Below are 20,597 nucleotides of genomic sequence, written 5' to 3'. Positions count from 1 at the left end.
TAATATATATTTATTCTGGGGTTTCGGTATAATCATGTCATCTACAAAACTAGCTATTCATTTCATTTTCCCAATCTTTAAGATTTCTTTCCCTTTTTGTTAGTACACTATCTAGAGCCTCCACGATGATTCTGACTAGATATTATAAACAGGGCCATTCCTGTATTATTCTTCTCCTTAAAAGGAATGCTTCTGATTTTTCATCCTGAAGTATGTTTAGTGAAGTTTTTTTTCTTCTTTTAAAAATATTCCTCTTTATAAAATTAAGAAAATTCCTTTCTCTTATTACTTTGAAGTTTTAATTTTATTTCTATAAGTAGGTGTTAAATTTTATCACTTAAAAATATTTGGGGATAATTTAAGATTTTTTTTAAAACCCTTAATCTATTAATGTGGCAATTTAATAGATTTTCTGAAGTTAAAGCAACTCCACATTCCTGGGAAAAATCCAAAGTTATTTGAGTCTATTTTCTTTTGGGACAGGTTTCTAATTACAGATATAATTTCTTTAATGATTACAGAAGTATTCAGGTGTTTGGTGTCTCCCGAAGTCAGTTTAGATAAATATATTCCCAAATGGGATTTATACATTTCATCCATGATTTCAAATTTAATGACATAAAACTTTTTAAAATATCATTTTATTATTTTAATCTCTGCAAATCCTATAGTTTTGCATATTTTTTCGCTCTCAATACAATTTGTGTCTTCTCTCTTTTGTTTCAAGATAACTTCTGCTATAAATTGTCCGTTTCCTAGGACTTTCCAAATGAACAACTTTTGGCTTTGTTGATCCTTTCAAGTGAATATGTTTTCTATTTCAGTAGTTTCTGCTCATCTTTACTATTTCCTTCCTTCTACTTTCCTCAGGTATATTTCAACTCCTGAATTCTGAGCATTTCTTTTTTTCTGATCTAAGCATTAAAGATTATATATTTCTCAAAGTACAACTTCAACTATCTCTCTATTTTATTATGAATTATTTTGTTATTCTGTAGGTAAATATTTTCTAATTTTTCATTACAAGTCCTGTGACTCGTGTTTATAAACTTTTTTCAACTATATGCAGTTTTTCTACTTATCTTTATGTAATTGATTACTATTAAATTGATTTGGGGTCACAGAATATGACTTATTTAGTGTCAATCCTTCAAAATGTATCGAGGCAAGCTTTACGGTTTAATTCATGATCAATTTTCACACATGTTCCATGAGTTCTTAAAAAGTATTTAACTGGTATCTATATACACTGCTGTCCACTTTCACAAAAGGATTTTTCTGCAAAATCAACAAATCATTAACTTTCTTCTTAGACAAGGACAAGCAGAGCAAGAGCAGTAGAAATTTCAAATGTGAGGTCATGGAACATTTTCTAAAGGACACAAGTCAAAGAATAAATAAGTGAAAGAATTGAGAAGCTGCTCACAGATTTCTTCACAGGCTCCTTTTCCTCTCCTTCTGACATATCCCCTTTTATTTCAGGACTGTCTCTTATAAATGGCAGATAGCCAGAAAATTTTAAAATCCAGTCTGCTAATCTCTGTCCTTTACTAGAGAGTTTAGATCAACAACTCCCAAATGTTTTTACCTCAAGGCCCTTTTAAATGCTTTGAGAACTACAAAGAGCCTTTGTTTATGTTGATTATATCTATCAATATTTGCTTAATTAAAAATTAAATATAAGAAATTTAGAAAATATTTTATTCAAACAGAACTAATAAATTCATGTTAACATATTTTTACAAAGAATGAATATACTTTTTTTAAGACTTGATTTTTTAGAGCAGTTTTAGGTTACAACAAAATCAAGAGAAGTAAAGAGATTTCCCATATAACCCGAATACCCACACATACATAGCCTGTCCCATTCTTAACATTATTCACCAGTATGGTAACATTGTCTATTAAGGATGACCCTATAGAGACATCATAATCACCCAAAATCCAGTTTACTCTTTAGGGTTCACGTATGGTGGTGTACATTCTATTGTTTGGACAAATGATATCGTAACACCAAGCAGAATATTTCGCCACCCTAAATATCCTCTATGCTTTACCTATTCATTTCCCCTACTCTCCACCCTTGGCAACAACAAAAATCTTTCTATCATTTCCATAGTTTTGCCTTTTCCAGAATATCACACTGTTAGAATCATACAATTACGTATGTGGTAATTTAATAGTTGGCCTCTTTCATTTAGTTATAAGCATTAAGGTTCCTTTATGTCTTTTCATAGCTTGATAGGTCATTTCTCTTTAGTGCTAAATAATATTCTATTGTCGGAATGTACCACAGTTTATCCATTCATGTCCTGAAGGACGGTTGCAAGGCAAAACTGCTATAAAACATCCATGAGCAGGTTTTTGTGTGGACAAGGATACACATTTTGTTTGAGTAAATACCAAGTAGTATGACTACTGAATTATATGAGAACAGTATGTTTACTTTGTATGAAACCACAAAGCTGTCTTCCAAAGTAACTGTACCATTTTGCATTCCCACCAGCAATGTATGAAAGTTCCTGTTGCTCCGAATCCTCACCAGCATTGGATACTGTCAGTGTTCCAGATTTTGGCCATTCTAATAGGTGTGTAGCAGTATCTCATTGTTGTTTTAATTTGCATTTCCCTAATGACATGATATGCAGCATCTTTTCATGTGTCTGTTTGCCATCTGTACATCTTCTTTGGCAAGGTGTTTCTTAAGGTTTTTGTCCCATTTTTTAAATTGGGTTGTTTGCTCTTGTATTGTTCTGTATATTTTAAATAACATTCCTTTATCAGATGTCTTTTTAAAAGTATTTTCTCCCTGTCTGTTGCTTCTCTTCTCTTGACACTGTCTTTCACAAATCAAGTTACACAGTACTGATGATTGCAGCTTTATAATACGTCTTGAATTTAGGTAGTACCAGTTCTCCAAATTTGTTGTTCTCCTTCAATATCATGTTGGCTATTCTGAGTTTTGCATTTCTATATAAACTTTAGGATCAGTTTGTTGATATCCACATAATATTTTGTTGGGATTTTCATTGGGACTGCATTTAGTCTATAGATCAAGCTGGAAAGAACTGACACCTTGACAGTATTGAGTCTTCCTATCCATTAAAATAGAATAGCTCTCCATTTATTTAGTTCTTTGTGCACATCAGAATTTTGCAGTATTCTTCATGTATATCCTGCACATATTTTGTTAGATTTATACCTAAGTATTTTGTTTCTGGGCTAATGTAATGAAGTTGTGCTTTTAATTTCAAATTCCACTTGTTCATTGTTGATATATAGGAAAACAAATGACTTTTGCTTTTGTGGAGTTTTAAAAAATAATTTTATTTATTCATGAGAGACACGGGGGGGGGGGCACAGAGACATAGGCAGAGAGAGAAGCAGGCTCCATGCAGGGAGCCCAATGTGGGACTTGATCCCAGGATTCCAGGATCACACTCTGTGCCGAAGGCAGATGCTCAACCACTGAGCCACCCAGGCGTCCCAGCAACTGACTCTTGTTTATAAACTTTGTATCCTATAAGCTTGCTATATATAATCACTTGTTAGTTTCAGGAGATTTTTTTGTTAATTCTTTTGCTTTCTACATAGATAATCATGTATTCTGAGAAGAAAAAGTTTCATATCTTATTTCCCAATCTGTATACTTTTTATTTCCTTTTCTTGTCTTATTTCATCAGCAAGGACTTCCAGTATACTATAGAGAAGTAGTAAAAGAGGCATCCTTGCCTTGTAGTGGGAAAGCTTTGAGTTTCTCACCATAAAGTATGATATTAGCTGTCGGGATTTTGTAGATGTTCTTTATTAAGTTGAAGTTCCCCACTATTCCCAGTTGGCTGAGATTTTTTTATCATTAATGTATGTTGGATTTTATCAAATTCTTTTTCTTCATCTACTGATATAGTCATGTGATTTTTCTGTTTTAGTCTGTTGATGTGGTGGATTACATTAATTAATTTTCAAATACTGAACCAGACTTGCATGTCTGAGATAAACCCCACTTAGTTGTAGTATATAATGTTATTATATTTTTTGGTTTCAATTTGTTAATAATTTGTTGAGAATTTTTATATTATATCATTAAGAGGTATTGGTCTATAGTTTTCTTTTCTTGTAATGTCTTTGTTTGGTTTTGGTTTAGAGTAATGCTGGCCTCATAGAATGAATAAAGAAGCATTTCTTCTGCTTGTATCCTCCAAAAGAGATTGTAAGGAATTGATATACTTCCTTAAATTCATCAGTGAATCCATCCAGACCTGATGCTTTCCATATATTCTCTATGCAAAACAATTTTTTTAGGATTTATTTATTTTTGAGAGAGAGAGAGAGAGAGTAGGAGCATGTATGAGTGAGCACACACACGTGTGCTTGTGGGGGGAGGGGCAGAAGGAGATGGAGAGAGAGAATCTCAAGCAGACTCCCCACTGAGTGCAGAGCCCAACACCATGATCAGGACCTGAGCCAAAAGCAAGAGTCAGAGGCTTAACCAACTAAGCCACCTATGGCACCCCCAAAACAATTTGATAAGAAGGCTATCACGGTTTTATATTCTTACAAACCTCCTTAATGTGTTTATATCTCTAAAATAGAACTAATATCCAATTTAACAGCTATATTCTTTTATCTACTCTCATATTCAAGATGTGTGATGTTATTCTGGTTGAAACACATGAAGAAAACCCAACCTCATACAAATACATAGCTGGAAAAAATAAAAGTATTTTAATGATATTTTCAGATAATCTTGGGTCTTCTTTGACATTATATCAAAACTCCACAAGTGGTACTTTCTTAAAGGTTAAAAGTAATGTGGAATCTAAAATCATATCAATAAGTTTTTCAAACCCTGTTCAATTAAGATCCAATGCTCTATCATGTATTTTCAATGGGTTTTTTTAATTCATGCATGATTTTGTAACATCATACACTTTGGTCATTTAGAAAATACTGATTCTCTGATTTATATAGGTATTTTAAACGTTGATACATTCCATTATATAATACCAAAGTAACCACATTTGATTGTAGCACAGCCTATTCCATCAGAAAAATCCTTAAACACTGGAAAAATATAAGCTTAACATGGAGAAAACAAGTTTTTCATAATTCTAATTTCCCCTTGAAAGCCTGAATTTTTATCAATGGGAACAAATAACTTCAGTCACTTATCTTTAAATAGCAGCCTCACTATGTTCAGTTTCAAGGACATGTTGGTCAATACCCAAGTATGTATAACAAGTTAATCGTTTTTTCAAAATAGTGTTCCATGGAAGAAGGGTGATCAGTTTAGTTTTCAACTTAATCACACAAGTGCTTTTCCTTAAATAACTTTGCCCTTTGCAATGCAGTCTGAGTGCTTCATGAATACTTTCCATTTTGTCAGAATATTAAAAAGAATACTCAAGGGTAGAAATGTAATAAAATTAACAATTTTATCACAACATCAAAAACATACACAAATAAAACCCAATAAAGACTAGTTCCTAGTTATAAATTTTCAAGGGTGGTATTGCTTCTACCTATTAATATTAAGAATAGAAGAGGCAATCTTCATTGTTTTTATTCTGTGCAGTAAGTTCATTACACAGATGGCAGAGCTCTAGGATGTCAGCTTTGTGCAACAAAGAGACCTTATTAGAATTCCCATCTTGGGAGCATGGGAGGTGCTAGACTTTTTCTGTATCTCCAAGCAGTGGTTAAAGCAGTAAATCACATGACTTCAGTAGAAACCCTCAGTGGGAAAGCTATGATGAATGATTATCTTCTAGACTTCCTGCTTTCAATTTTTTAAAAAACTTCTTTGGGTTCTATCTGTGTTATTTTAGGAATACATTTATAAAGATCATCTGGTTGGGATCCCTGGGTGGCGCAGCGGTTTAGCGCCTGCCTTTGGCCCAGGGCGCGATCCTGGAGACCCAGGATCGAATCCCACGTCGGGCTCCCGGTGCATGGAGCCTGCTTCTCCCTCTGCCTGTGTCTCTGCCTCTCTCTCTCTCTGTGACTATCATAAGTAAATAATAAAAAAAAAAAAATCATCTGGTCATATTTTACCCAAGTTTTTAACTATTTTCCAACAGGGGAGTTATCCATGCTAGCTAGGTGGTCACACTGCTAGAAACAAATTCTTCATTTGAATTTTACTAAAACAGAATTAAACATTTCTCTCTCTCTTTTTTTTTTTTTTTTTAAGATTTTATTTGAGAGAGAAAGAGAGAGAGCATGAGCGGGGGGAGGTGCAGAGGGAGAGGGAAAGCAGACTCCCCGCTGACCAGGGAGCCCTACATGGGGCTCAATCCCAGAACACTGGGATCATGACCTGAGCCAAAGGCAGATGCTTAACTGACTGAGCCACCCAGGCTCCAGAACCAAACATTTTGGTAAAGAAGAGCCATTACAACAAAGTTCACTTATCTCCCATTGATCTAAATTCCTAATTTAGAAACTCTTAATGACTTACTTGGACTGTCTAAGAATTTGTTTTATTGAAACTCTCTAGATGTAAATCTGCAATTATCTTTGCAACAATGACTCTTATGTTGTCTATAAGTTGCTATGTCTCAACATCATTGTAAGCAGGTAGTAAGTACCTGATGATAAATTAACGCTTGCAGCATATACCCTTTAAGCACCTCACAGTCTAATACCTGATTCTGTTCATTCTTAACCATCAGAACTCTAAATTCTCTTTTGATTCTATACAACTGAATCAGGGCACCCAGAAATAAAGTGACAGGCAGATAGAACTCTGGACAGCATTCTAAAGATGTGTGATGAGGCTAACATTTAAAAGGCTCAGTTATTAGATTTCACTGTCTTATGACTACATGAATTACTTGCAGTAAAGAACATGCTCAAGTATTTGTATAAATTACCATCTTCTCTACTGACTCAAGAACTGAAACTCTCAAATAAGATAATGTGGAACTGGAAGGGACCTTATAAATTTCTTAATCCATCCTGTCATCCCCAATGCAAAAACACCTTATACCACACCTAACAGAGAGTTATCACATTTATTTCCTGGTACTTTTCATTTAAATTCAACCTAAACACTTCTAAGGCTTTATTCCTTCTAAAACAAAATAATTTGGTGCGCTACAGTATCAAGGTCAACAATTTTGCTTTTATTTATTCTACAAATACCTATTGAGAGACTATTATGTGGCTGACATTCTCCCATTGAACTTTGTGATAATATTTTAAACTTTATTTTCAAGTGATAAAGAGTCAAGTTAGAAATCAAAAAGTCCTAACTTTTTCAAAATTGTGATGCTGGTCCTTTGAGCTGTCACAAGCACCACATTTCTCAGGCCATGCTGAAAAGATCTTTGCTTCATCAGCAGACCAAAATGGAATACTACAGAATTTAATTTGGATTCCATGGAGCAATTAAATGCTAAAGCAGACATGCCACAAGGAGCTCTCTCAACCACAAAGACTTAATTAGAAACCGTATCAGCTAAAATAACCAACCTAGATGGTTGGATGGAAGAGAGTTTGGTAGCACAAATGTAAATTGAAAGAATCAACATTAAAAATCTTTTTAGACATGCACTCAAAAACATTTGTAAAAATTATTACATTAATTTTAGAATAAAATCTAAATTCCCCCTAAAAATGCAAATAAAAAACCCTCAAACTCTCAAATAGAGGGAAACTCCTGATATACATAAAAATACAAGTATTCAAGTCAAAAGTCTAAATGAGTTGCAGGTTGTCCAAATTTAAAATACACACACACACACACACACACACACAAAGTCAAGTCTACAAAGTTGCTAACAGGCTTACTTCCCCTGTAATCCTAAAGAAAGACACTAAAAATTTATTGATACTATTGTATGTAGTTTTTTTCCCCCTTAAACAGGAGCTACAGTACCAGATTTTTAAATTGGTTTCGAGTAAGTATTCTAAGGGAAACAGATTTATCTGGTAGATTAAACACCTGGTAACCAAGAATTATGTCATTCATGGCCATGACTCGAATGTGTGTGCTGATCAGGACCCCCAACTAGACAGATCTAGTCCTAGTTGTTTATTTTCATCCATATCACAGACTCAACATAACCAAACTGAATCATCTCCATCCTTTAAGCTGTTTCTCCCCAGCTTTCATCTCAGTGAATTGTACTACCATGCATCAAGCCTCTCAATCCCAGTATTCTCCAAACTAAATTGGCTTTAACTGCTAAGTCTTTCTAGAATCTGGACCCATTCTTTCCATCTCCCTTTCTCCAGTCTCATACATATCTAGATTTCAAACTCCATAATTCTATGAGGGTAATCCTCTTTTTGTTTTAATGCTATATACCTTTTTTCCCCTTATTATCTGAGAACATTCACCATAGAAAATTATAAATATATAAAAAGTACAAAAAAGAATCATTCAAAATGTTACCAACTAGCTGAAATCATTGCTAATACTTTGACATATTTTCTCTAGTCTTTCTAAAAGAGTGGAGATGACACTATTTGCAAATTTTTATGCTTTTTAAAGTTAACATTATAGTTTATAAATCTAAATTTTAGAAGTTGCCTATCATTCTGAATTGTGGTTACAACGCAAATTTATATAACTGTCTCTTATTAATGAACTTAAATTTGTCACTTCACATTTGTCACTTAGAAATGACGCTGCAACGAACATTTTATGCCCAAAGTATTTTTGGCACCTCTGCCAGTTTTGTAGGACAGATTCCTAGAAGTAGAATTTTTGAGCAAAGTATTTGAATCCCTTCCAAAGAAATCATACCAAAGTTTCTAACCTACAGTGTACAACAGTGCTAGTCTCTTTCGGCACTATTATTTTTAAGTCTTTGCTAAGCTGTTAAGAGAAAACTTGTATTTTACTCATTTAATTTGCATTTCTTTGATAACTCATGACCTTGAATATATTTCTGTGTTTATTATCCATCTATATTTTCTCTTCTGTAAAACTAGTCATGCCCTTTGTCCATTTATCTATTTGGATCTTACTCTTAAAAAAAGATTTCTAGAGTTCTTTAAATATTGAAAATATTAGCCTTTTGTCTGCCACGTTTGTTGCAAGTATATTTGCTTTCTGTGTTGCTTAATCTCTTGATTTAAAAACCTTATATTTTCTGTATTACACAAATAATGCAGGGTTCATTATTAAACAATGATTATAAAATACAGAGAAGAAAAAATATGAAAATTACATTTAATCCCACCTTTAGAAGGAAACATACTATATTGATTTTCTAGCATATAGTCATCTTTAAGAAAAATTGAATCATACATTGTGCAGATTCCTTTGAAAACTACTTTTTTCATTAAAATGTGATGAATATATTTCTTTAGCATTATTTTACCATGATGTCATTTATAATGGATAAAAATATTCCATTGTATGGACATAACAATTTAATCCCATGTCTTTGGGCACTGAGGTTATTTCTAAGTTTTCAAATTACAATATAAGTAATAAGCACATAAAAATCCTCTCAGTTAATTCCTTACATTCATACTTAAATATTTCACTAAGATAAATTTCTGTTGGTTGAATAACTAGCTAGAACATGCACATTTTAAAAGCTGTTTTAGAGATGCCTGGGTGGCTCAGTGGTTGAGCATATGCCTTCAGCTCAGGACGTGGTCCTGGGGTCCTGGGATCCAGTCCCGCATCGGGCTCCCTACAGGGAGCCTGCTTCACCCTCTGCCTGTGTCTCTGCCTCTCTCTGTCTCTCATTAATAAATAAATAAAATCTTTTTTAAAAAATAAAAATAAAGAGTATTTCATATGACTGCCATTTGTCCTCTAGAACTTACACCAACTAAGGTCCCATCAACAGGTGGATCTTAGCCAACAATGAGTCTTAACATGATTTTTTAAATATATATTAGTTTTTATTTTTATGGAGACAAATCTATGTATATTTTCCTTTGTGATTTCTTCCCCATTGCTCAGAAGTTTAAAAAGTTCTTCATCATTCAATGATTTACTAACACTCGCTTCTATTCTCTTTTAGTTTTGATTATTGTATTGTCTTCAATTAACTATTTTTATCCATTTGGAATTCCTTCTGTAGTGAGGTGAGGAGCTCTTCCTTGTCTCCTCCCAAATAATACCAATACTACTGTGCACAGTACAATTTCTCCTTCCACAATGATTTGATAAGTGTGGGAATCTTTATACAACTATTTCATGATTATAATTTGTCAAGGATTTTTTTCTGCTTCCAGGATAAAGTTAAAACTCTTTAACAAATCAGAGCTATTTAGGACACTGTCCCTGATTCCATGTGAAAACACAAACTGCCCCTTCCCCTAAATGCATTCCATGCGCTGAAAATATTCTGTGAATTGTATATGCTATTCAATTTTTCTGTGGTGATATCACTTTATAATTTTGAGGCATAGTAGACCTTCCCAAAAAATGCACAAAACAAGAGGAAGTAACAATAGAAGTTACTTTTTATAAAGTACTTTACACCAAACATTAAGTGCTTAATTATCATTTCTCATTTGTTCCTCACAATAATCCCATGAGACAGACACAGAGAAAGAGGCAGAGACATAGGCAGAGGGAGAAGCAGGCTCCCTGCAAGGAGCCTGATGCAGGACTCCATCCCAGGACCCCAGGATCATGACCTGAGCCAAAGAGATATTCAACCACTGAGCCACCCAGGTGGCTCTCATTTTACTACCTCATTTTAAAGATAGGAAACTAGGGACACCTGGGTCGCTCAGTCAGTTAAGTGCTGACTCTTGATTTCAGCTCAGGTCATGATCTCAGGATTGTGAGATCAAGCCCTGCATCAGGCTCCACACATGGCACGGAACCACTTAAGATTCTCTCTCTTCCTCTCCTTCTGCCCCTCTCTGCCCTTCCTTTCTAAAAAAATAAAGTTAAAAATAAAGACAGGAAACTGAGGCACAAGTGGATTAAGCAACTTGCCCAAGGTTACATACCTAGTAAGCAAAAGAGCTAAAATATGAACACAGGCTATCTGGTTCTGCAATATGTACACTTAACCACTATACTGCACTGCATAAAAGAAAAGACACAAATCTGAATATATAAATACTGAAAGCTTGCTATGAAGTAAAAGACATCATTTGCAATACTAAAAAGAAAAGTGGTAGGGAGAAAATATCTGAAGATACATAAAAAATAGTGAATAGGATACATAAAGATCTAAAAATAAGAAAAATGCAAAAAAAAAAAAAAAAAAAAAAAAAGAAAAATGCAATCACTTCAAATAAAAATTGGCAGTGGATATTCATGGGCAATTCATAGAAAAATATTAAGTGGCCAATAAACATATAACAAGATGCTCAACTTCACTAGTTATCAGGAAATGCAAATTAAAATAATAATGAGAGAATTTTCACTCCTCAGAATGACAAAAATTAAAGTCTAGTAATATCCAGTGTTGTTGAAGGCATGGAAAGAAAACAGGCATTTCAAACACTGTTGATGGGAATATAAACAGATACAGCCTATTATAAGGATATTCTTTTAGCATTGAAACTATCAAAATAAAATGAATGTCCCCTTTGACTGAACAATTCCATTTCTGGGAATCTATCCCAGAATGTGGGAATCTATTGTGAATGTGTGCATAAATTCTCAATGCTGTGCTATCTGTAACACCATCAAGTAAACTGGAAATTACCATAACATCCATCAGCAGAAGAATGGTTAAATCATTATGGTACATCCATCTGTACTATGGAAAACTGTGCAGCAATTGCACACTCTAAGTGAAAAAGCAAGCCGCAAAACAATATGTAAAGCATGATCCCATTTAAGAACAAAACTGAAATTTAACTTTAAAATATGTGTATGCTTATGTGATTTCAAGAAAAAAAAGGTCTAGAAGAATTCTGTATGAGAGAACTTTCCTTTTTTTCACTTTCTATATTTCTTTATTGTTTGAATCTTTTACAATAACTATCTGTTCAAGGCAGCCTGGGTGGCTCAGCGGTTTAGCACCGCCTTTAGCCCAGGGTGTGATCCTGGAGACCCAGGATTGAGTCCCATGTCAGGCTCCCTGCATGGAGCCTGCTTCTCCCTCTGCGTCTCTCTGTCTCTCTATCTTTCTCTGTCTCTGTCTCTCATGAATAAATAAAATCTTTAAAAAAAAACTATGTTCATATTTACTATCATCTATTCTTTAGTGCTTTTGTAATTTCTAAAAACTATGTGTATGCAGGAAAGGAAACAATAGGCATTAGTGAAATGGGGAAAAAACAAATGTCAGCCACAGAACTACTGACATTTAGGACCTAATAACTCTCTGATTTTTCAGAGGGCTTTCCTATGTACTGTAGAGTGTTTAGCAGCATCCCTGGCCTCTACACACTAGACACTGGAAACACATCTTCCCTATCCTCCACCAAATCAGGATAATCAAACATGTCTCCAGACAGGGTGCCTGGGAGGCTGACTCTTGGTTTTGGCTAGGTCACGATCTCATGGTCACGAGACTGAGTCCCCGCATCAGTCTCAGACTCAGAAGGAAGTCTGCTTCAAATTCTCTCCCTCCCACCCCCGCTGCCCCTCCCCAGAATTCATGTTTGCTCTCTTTTGCTCTCTCTCTCAAATAAATAAATAAACCTTAAAAAAAAAAAAAAGAAATGGGTTTTCATTACTGAAATTAAAATTGAGGAATTGTAAGCTAGATAAAATATTTTATAGTTTTTCTCCATCCTTAAGTACAGTATAAAAATCCAGTGCAGATTCTAAACACAGCCTTTACTTTTAGAGACAGTACCCAGGGTTCATCCCTTCACGGTTCGCATCTAGTCACTGCTTCGGGAGCACTTCTAGACTAGAATGCTGACTAGAAAGGTAACTGAGTCTTCTTGCCTTGTGAATGCTGTGTAGCTAGTTTTACTAAACCTTCCATGCAAGCTGATGGTTGGAAGGCCTAAATGGGAGACCTCAAAGTTTCCTTTATGGACCTCACAAGACAGGATGCCATAAATTGTTTTGTGCCTGCATACTAATGGGTATTTTGTTCTAAAAATATCTACATGTGGCAGAACATGGTCATTTCTTTATAACCTGGTAGTAAGGTTGCAAAGAAACACTTTTGCACTTTTCAGTGCTACCATTTGGCCACCATGATCTACTGAAAACAAAAACAACAGTGATGCCTTTCACTATACATGATCGACCTGGCACAGGTCGCTTCTTAACAACTGCATCTGGATCTTTGTTTCAGTGATACAGTTCATAGTCTTTGGACAACCGTCAAATGTAAAACACAATCCATTAGGTTTTAATATTCTGGTATTTCTTAATCTGCGGGGCATCTGGGTGGCTCAGCCAGCTGAATGTGTGACTCTTAATTTTGGCTCAGGTCATGAAATTAGAATCATGAGATCAAGCCCTGCACTGGGCTCTGTGCTGGGTGTGGAGCCTGCTTGAGATTCTCTCTGTCTCCCTCTGCCCTCCCCGCCACCCCCCACAACATGCACTCTCTCTCTCTCCAAATTAAAAAAATGTATATGTATTTCTTAACCCGCAAATCTTAAGATAGTCTTTGACTTTTATATACTATGCAGCTAAAAATGACCATCCACACACCACTAAAAAAATCTTCCTGATATCAACATTCTTTAAATGGTCACTATAGATTGGTGTTACAAATAACATTAAAGAGAGATAGGAAAGTTGAGTGATCTACTACCAGAGACATTCTATACCATTTTAACACATGAGATAAAAGGAGATTTTTCACGGATAACAGAACACATGAGGACAATTTAGGGTTAAAGCATCATTCCTGTCATCGCTACAAGTTCAAGGGACATTCAGTTTGTGCAAAGCAGCAAAGCATAGATCAAAGACCCAATTAATGTGATGCACATGACTAGCATAAAGCTGGCATAAATTCTCTGAATATTAGAATTTTTCTAAGTCATAGATAGCATGTTTTCACCTTTATGTGATAAACCAGCACCTTTGTATTCTACTACAGGAGGGTTTTAATATGGTGGCTATAATGCATGAATTTGAGTGTGGTGGTTTCTAAAGGAGACATGGTGGCCTATACAGAAAGCTTCATCTCCTCCTTCAGGTAATTATTTATAGTGGCATGTGTGGTAGCTAAGTTCCCGAAAGGGTAAAGGTAAAAACCACTATTAGAATATAAACTTAATTTCTTGCACTGCCAGATTATGGTGCCATTAAACAGTTTTAACAAACATTTATATACTTTTGAACCAACTGAAGTGTTTTTTTAAGTTATTTTCTGCCTACAAGTAACTAAAAGAATATGAAAAGTAAGGGTAAAAGATATCCAGGTCCTCATATTGACGCCCCAACTTCATAGCTTCCATTATAATTAAATACTTAAATATTTTTGTAGTGTTGAGCTTGCTTCAGGGCAAGTTATAGGATCTTCTTTCTTTAGATTAAAAAAGTCATACAGATAATTACCATAGCTTTCTGTGATGTTTTAGGTACAGCCTTGCCTAAGAGCAGGAAGGTAGGCAGGTGATTTCTTAAAGTACTTTTTCAGCTCCAGGGTGATAAAAATATCTTAAACTTTCTGAAGTTGAAAACTCATAATTAACCATTAAAATTTAAAATTGAATAATCACATGCAATTAAGATATAATTCTCTAAAATATAGTATAAAAAGGTACTATAAAGATCAATGAACATTTTCAGTTAAAAATCAGCAAATATTGTTAAAATGCAGGATTTAATACCTCAAATCACTACCATTTCAAATAAGTAATTTATCTGGCTATAAGGAACTTTTTTGGTAAGTAATTATGGATAACATATGATATATGTAGTGTATCTACTACATAGCTTTCTATAAGAATTATGTAACATTGCCAATCCTAATCACAAGAAGAATTCTTTCATTTTGAGTATTTAATACGAAAGCTTGAAGACTATTTCTTACATAGGATATCAACATTCTCTAAAGGGTCACCATGTGACAGACAACACAGGCTCTTTCCTGTGGTGGAAATGGTTACATTTCTTACAACATAGATTTCTAGAATTCTGGCTGCTGCTTATATCAGATAAACAACAAAACAATAGTGACAACTTACCACATGTGCTAATGCACAACACTCCTATGATATAGGTATGATACTATTCTCATTTTATAGGTAAGTAAACTGAGATACAGAGAGGCCTGTCACCTTTCCCCAAACCCCACAGCTAGAAATGTCCAAAGCCCGCACTCTTAACCCCTGCAACCACTCTCCTAAAATGCCTCTGAAGAGGCAGACAACTGGCTATATACTTGACAGCTTGCAGAGAAGGAGTTGAGATTTTCAGTTATTTATTTTTCTATGGAAACAAAACAAAACCTTTCAATTTCACTTACATCTCTTTCCTTATTTACACATATTCCAGGTACCCTTTATTGAAAAATGATCACACCATTTGATCTAACAGCACTTACAAAGTTAGTGAACATTTTAATCAACTAGTTAGTGACCTATTTCAAGGTAATTATTTACTTGATCTTCATTAACATTCTATTAAATAGGGATGACTGGTGCTATTACCACTGTTTATAGAGGAAACTTAGGCCTAGAAAGTTTAGAGTTGAAGTTTGTCAATACATAAGTATAAGAGTTTAAATTCTATCATCAGTTCTACTACTATTTCATTTGCAGGTTTTTAGGGGTGTTTTTTGAGGTAGATGTAAGACAAAACTAATTCATGTCTAGGTATCCTCCATCCACTATTAAAAAGGCAAAACAAAAGCCTGTTAAGCAAAAGGAGTTATGTGATATGATCTTGGTTGGCCTTCCCATTTTACAGGGGCACACTTAGCTGGCATATTTTTATTTATACATTAACCCACTAGCAAGTTAAGTACCCTAAAAAGTAGTATCTTAGAAACTAAAGTCTTAAATAAATTTTTACTTGAAGAACATTATCCAGCACAAGGTTATTTCAGGTTACCTACTGATAAAAATTTCAAATCAGTTCCTTTGGCTTTTATGCAATTATTACCATTCTAAGGGAATAGCTTCTGTCAATCAAATTGTGCCCGGCAGGCTGGGATGTGTCTGGTGTGGCACCCAGTATGCTATTGGTGCTCAAATTATAATACAAGCAACAACAACTACTACCAGGTTACTGCACGCAAAGTGATCTGACACAAAAGCCATGCATAGCTAAGACTCAGAACTATACGTAATATTTGAGCATGTCTTTTAAAAATGAAGAGAAATTTGTATACCGCGTTTATGCATTCATATTTTACTAGTTTATGTTCTTGCATAGGACAAAAAAAGGAATGATTACTTAGCTTTCCTAAATGCTTGTCTCCTATTAAGAAGAGAATGAGATCCTTTCACAAGGCTCAAAAGTTTCACAGGAGCTAGAGAAAATAAAACCAGTGCACCTCTATTCATTAGGTTTTTAAAAAGTGTGTGCGTGTCTGTGTGTGTGTGTGTGTGTGTGTGTGTTTCCAGAGGGGGGACCACGAGGGGTGGGCGGGGAGAGAACTTAGAAGACAAAGGGAAAGACCTGCCTCTGCCTGTTCTTAGAAATTAGAAGAAAGTCAGAAGTCATGGAGAAAGGTGCTCAGGAAAGATAAAAATGTGAACTTCATTAAACCCATAACAAACCATGCAATCCTTAGATTTTATTTACAGGGCTTTTGAGAGGATCGAGTAACATGAAATATATGATAGTGCTTTGTAAATGGCATATGCTATAGAACTCAATGTATTAAATTGCATTGGAACTTTGACTAAGCCATGATTCACTTGTGATTGAAACTTTACATTTAAAAACTCTAACAATGAAAATTATAAGTTTTATAATTGGTGAGGAAAAAGTAACAATGTAGTAAAAACTGTAGTTCTTATGTACTTAAAAACTATCAATGTATATGGATAAATGAAAAAAAGTAAGGTACAAAATATTATTCTGCTCTGTGTATTTAATAGTGATGTATTTCTGGAGATATACATAGGAAACCTAATAACAACGTCTCTGAGGAAAGAAAAAGAGGGACAAAGTAGGAAGACAGAATTACTTTTTAATCTTTTATACCAATTAAAAAAAAAACTTTGGCCATTTACTATTTTTCAAATAAAAAATTAATTTTAAAAACTAGTAATGAAAAAGTGGAAATTTTCACTTTTCTGTTTTATTATGAAACAGTAAAATTCAATAATGTCAAGAAATAGTTCAAGTTCATGCAAAATTTTTTGAAAAGATGATGTTATCTAAGACACCATGTTTTTAAACAATGAGACAGAAATATAGTATTTATTTTTCTGTTTTCCCAAACCTTACCTTCTCCACTTAGACCTGGATACAGCTTTTCAGTACATATTAATGGCATGGGTAGCTTCAGTTTCAGAATTCAAATTTCATGTCAATTTGCATGACTACTACTGTCTTCTATATTTTTAAAAAAATAACTTCAAATTTGTGAGGCATAAAGTAGGTACAGGTTTTAAATTTCTTGAAACAATTCTTATTTTGCTATTTTTGAAGTGGTCCAGATGTCTTATTTTGTAAAAGGAAAAAAATTCCCTATACACAGAAATGCAGGGAAAGAAAATGTCTGATGGTTATGACGGCTCAAAAGCAAAACCCTAATATTCTTAATAGGTTTGATCAGTTCTTCCTTGTATAAAATATTAAAAATATGATAGCCTAAAAACATAGAAACATAGAATATAAAAATTTTATTTCATTTAAAATCAGGAATTACAGAAATTCCTTAGAAAATAGTTTAACACCAAGAAAATTATCTTTGCTAAACCTTACTTGATAAAGAAAAAGAAAAAACTTATCAATGGATTATACCAGTATAGAGACTGAATTAGGAAATAAACATAACCAGGTTTAACTCTTGATACCTGATTAGGCAGAAAAACAGAGTAAATCCTACTGATTATGTACTAAGAAAGGAGATGTCAAATCCTCATAGTTAAGTTACCTCAAAAGACAAAGCATTCCACATTCTAGAATGTATTTCTATTACCAGCTTTTATGACAATCAAAAAACAAAAAACCCAATTCAATGATAACCTGGTACTCTTGATCTTCAACCTAATATCCCTAGTTTGAAGACAGGAATTCAGACTAAACTACAGAAGTACAACTGACATTTTTAGAGCCACAGAAATTAAGAAAGGTCATTTGAATAATGTTGAGAAGGAAGATTTAGGAAGGGTCACACAGTTTCATGAATATTTTCCAAGCAATGTCCCAAACAAACTAGTTTAAAAAGACTAAAGTCAGTACTAGAATCTCTAGGAGTAACTGATGTATTCTAGTAAAAGTCAAGTTCTAAAATTAAGCACCAAATTCCCTTTTTATCCTAATTGCCACTTTGAATTAGGATTCTCTCCCAGAAAAAAATGGCGAGTGGAGATGAGTTATGTTGAAGCGGTTTGTTAGGTAAAGAGTAGAAAGGAGCAGCTGAGCCAAGAAGGGGCAGAGGGTGGAAAAGACTAACATTTTAGAATTTAGTATTTCTCTTTAACATTATTTTATGAGTCCTTTAAGAAGAATGCTAAAATCTTAAAACATAAAATCCATCAGGTCAAATTTATACCATATCTACTCTTTCAAAATCCTTATGCCTGGCTACTATCTATCAGGGATGGATAGAAAACCTACTCTTAATCACAGGCCACTGATCCACAGGGAAAAAATTTAAAAAACAAGAGACAATTATTTAGGGTTAATTTTTTTAAATGAATTTTACAGATTTTTGAAAGGAAAGCTATAAAATTTCCCTAATTTGAATCTATGCTTTAGTCCAACTTTTCACACCAAAAAGGGACACAGAATAGATTTTAACAAGGTAAAAAAGTGAGAACTAAGAGAGCAAATGTAAATGGAGAAGATGGGCTTCAGGGTGAGGCCAGTTTTAGAGGCAGTGGGACAACGGTGAGCACAATGGCAGAACTGTACCAATCCCTTGAGAAACTTTATCAAGAAACGAAGTGGACTGAAAGAATCGGCAAGGAATAACTCTGTATTTTTGAATGCTGGAGCCAGGCATGTGCAAATTGAAGATCCAGTAAATGTTGTCTCAAGTTGACAAATCATGATTATTTAATCATGAAACAGAGTACAAGCTTATCATACAGAACTAGAACCATGGAGGGAACCACCAGAAGTAAATTCCAAAGCAGTTAAAAGAGGCTGCCTCAAGGGAGTGGGTTGGAGGTAGGAAGTAAGTGACAGGAGAATGTTGATTTTCAGTAAAAGTTCTTCCATAACTATTTGATTTGTTACCATGTGCCTGTACCGAAAAAAACAGAAACATAATTTTTAAACTCATAAATTAGAAAAGGCCTGACTTGTGTTAAAAGTTCTTTTTTTTTTCTTATTCCATCAAAAGGTTTCTGTCAAAAACAGATTTGATTTTTTTTTCTGTGTATACACACGTTAGTTACGGATGATTAACAAAGCATTCATTCTTCTATTTGCTTTGGCTGAGAACTGACTTGTGTTGTGTTAGTGTTAAGGAAATATTTCACTTTATATAGAGAAGATATGAAGTGTTGCTTATTTAAATATAATATGGTAAAAGAAAGGGTTTATACATGTTTTAGACTCACAAACAATGAAAACATTTAGGAAAGTAGAAATACAGAGTTTATTCAACTTAGAAACTACGAAAAACGGTACCTATCTTTTCTCTCTTTACCCAAAATTGGCTATGTGAACTTACCTACTTCATATTTTAATGTTTAATGAAATGGAAAAAAATGAAAGTTTTTTAAAAGTTATTTGACGAAGATCTGAAATCAAATATGATGGGAGCAATCACGATTATCTTGATTTTTAACTATGCAGAGACCCTTTTTAAAATAATTTTGTAAAAACCGTAAACAGTAGCTTGCAAAATCAGAGTTCTGCAAGTTTAAAATATCTTAAAATAAGTATCCAAATTTAGCCTGACATATCGTTACTTAAAGAGTCCTTGCTTTTCAGATGTACATGCTTAAGAAATAATATCCACATGGAAAAAAGTTTTAACATATGAGCACACATGAAAAGTCAGTGAAAAAAATCTGACTTTTAAAATTTTTTATAAAATCACTTTTCTAAATAAAACTATCCAATAAACAAATACTAGTTACAGTAATTTAGTTTCTTGCAACACCTGTTTCATTTAAAGAGAAGGCAGCCAAAATCAATAATATGATTTAAAACATACCATCACTAACTTCTGAGTAGATTTTCACTAATTGGGTCTACTGATAAAAGGTGGGCTAAAGAAAAATAAAAGTTTATAGCAGGAGAATTGCTGTGGAATTAGAAACTGGCCACTAAAGATGAGAGAAGAAAGGATGGATTTGAAGTTAATTCTCAGATCTTCATTTTAATCTTAAATTGCCAGTAGTAGCACAACTTATAAAAAAAATAATTAGATGAATGAATAGAAATTAGGAGTGAGGGTGAGGGTAAGAAATACTGGTGGCATATGATTTGGACATTCTAGCATTACTTGATGACACTGCAGAAATTTATGGTAAGTAAGACTTCAGACCCAGGACCTAACTCCACAGACAGTTAGTTCCTAGGACATCATTTAAGATTCCTTTTCCTCTTATTTTTCCTTTCCTCCTAACACATATGTTTGGTAACTACTGTTTCTTTC

At 34.0% G+C, this 20,597-nt stretch overlaps 1 protein-coding gene across 13 annotated transcripts in view; it reads right to left on the bottom strand.

Moving 5' to 3' along the window:
• EHBP1 (EH domain binding protein 1) overlaps positions 1-20,597 on the bottom strand; it is a 345,845-nt gene that overhangs the window by 204,988 nt on the left and 120,260 nt on the right. The window contains exon 1 of one of the 13 annotated variants that reach the window (XM_077915593.1): positions 17,264-17,670. The exons of the other annotated variants lie outside the window; for them this stretch is intronic. The gene's annotated coding sequence lies outside the window, so the exon portion shown is untranslated. Of the gene's footprint in view, positions 1-17,263; positions 17,671-20,597 lie in introns of those variants that run through there. 13 annotated transcript variants of the gene reach the window in all.

Source organism: Canis aureus, chromosome 11, assembly GCF_053574225.1.
Source record: "Canis aureus isolate CA01 chromosome 11, VMU_Caureus_v.1.0, whole genome shotgun sequence".
Classification (NCBI taxonomy): domain Eukaryota; kingdom Metazoa; phylum Chordata; class Mammalia; order Carnivora; family Canidae; genus Canis; species Canis aureus.
This window is presented reverse-complemented; position numbering and strand designations above follow the sequence as displayed.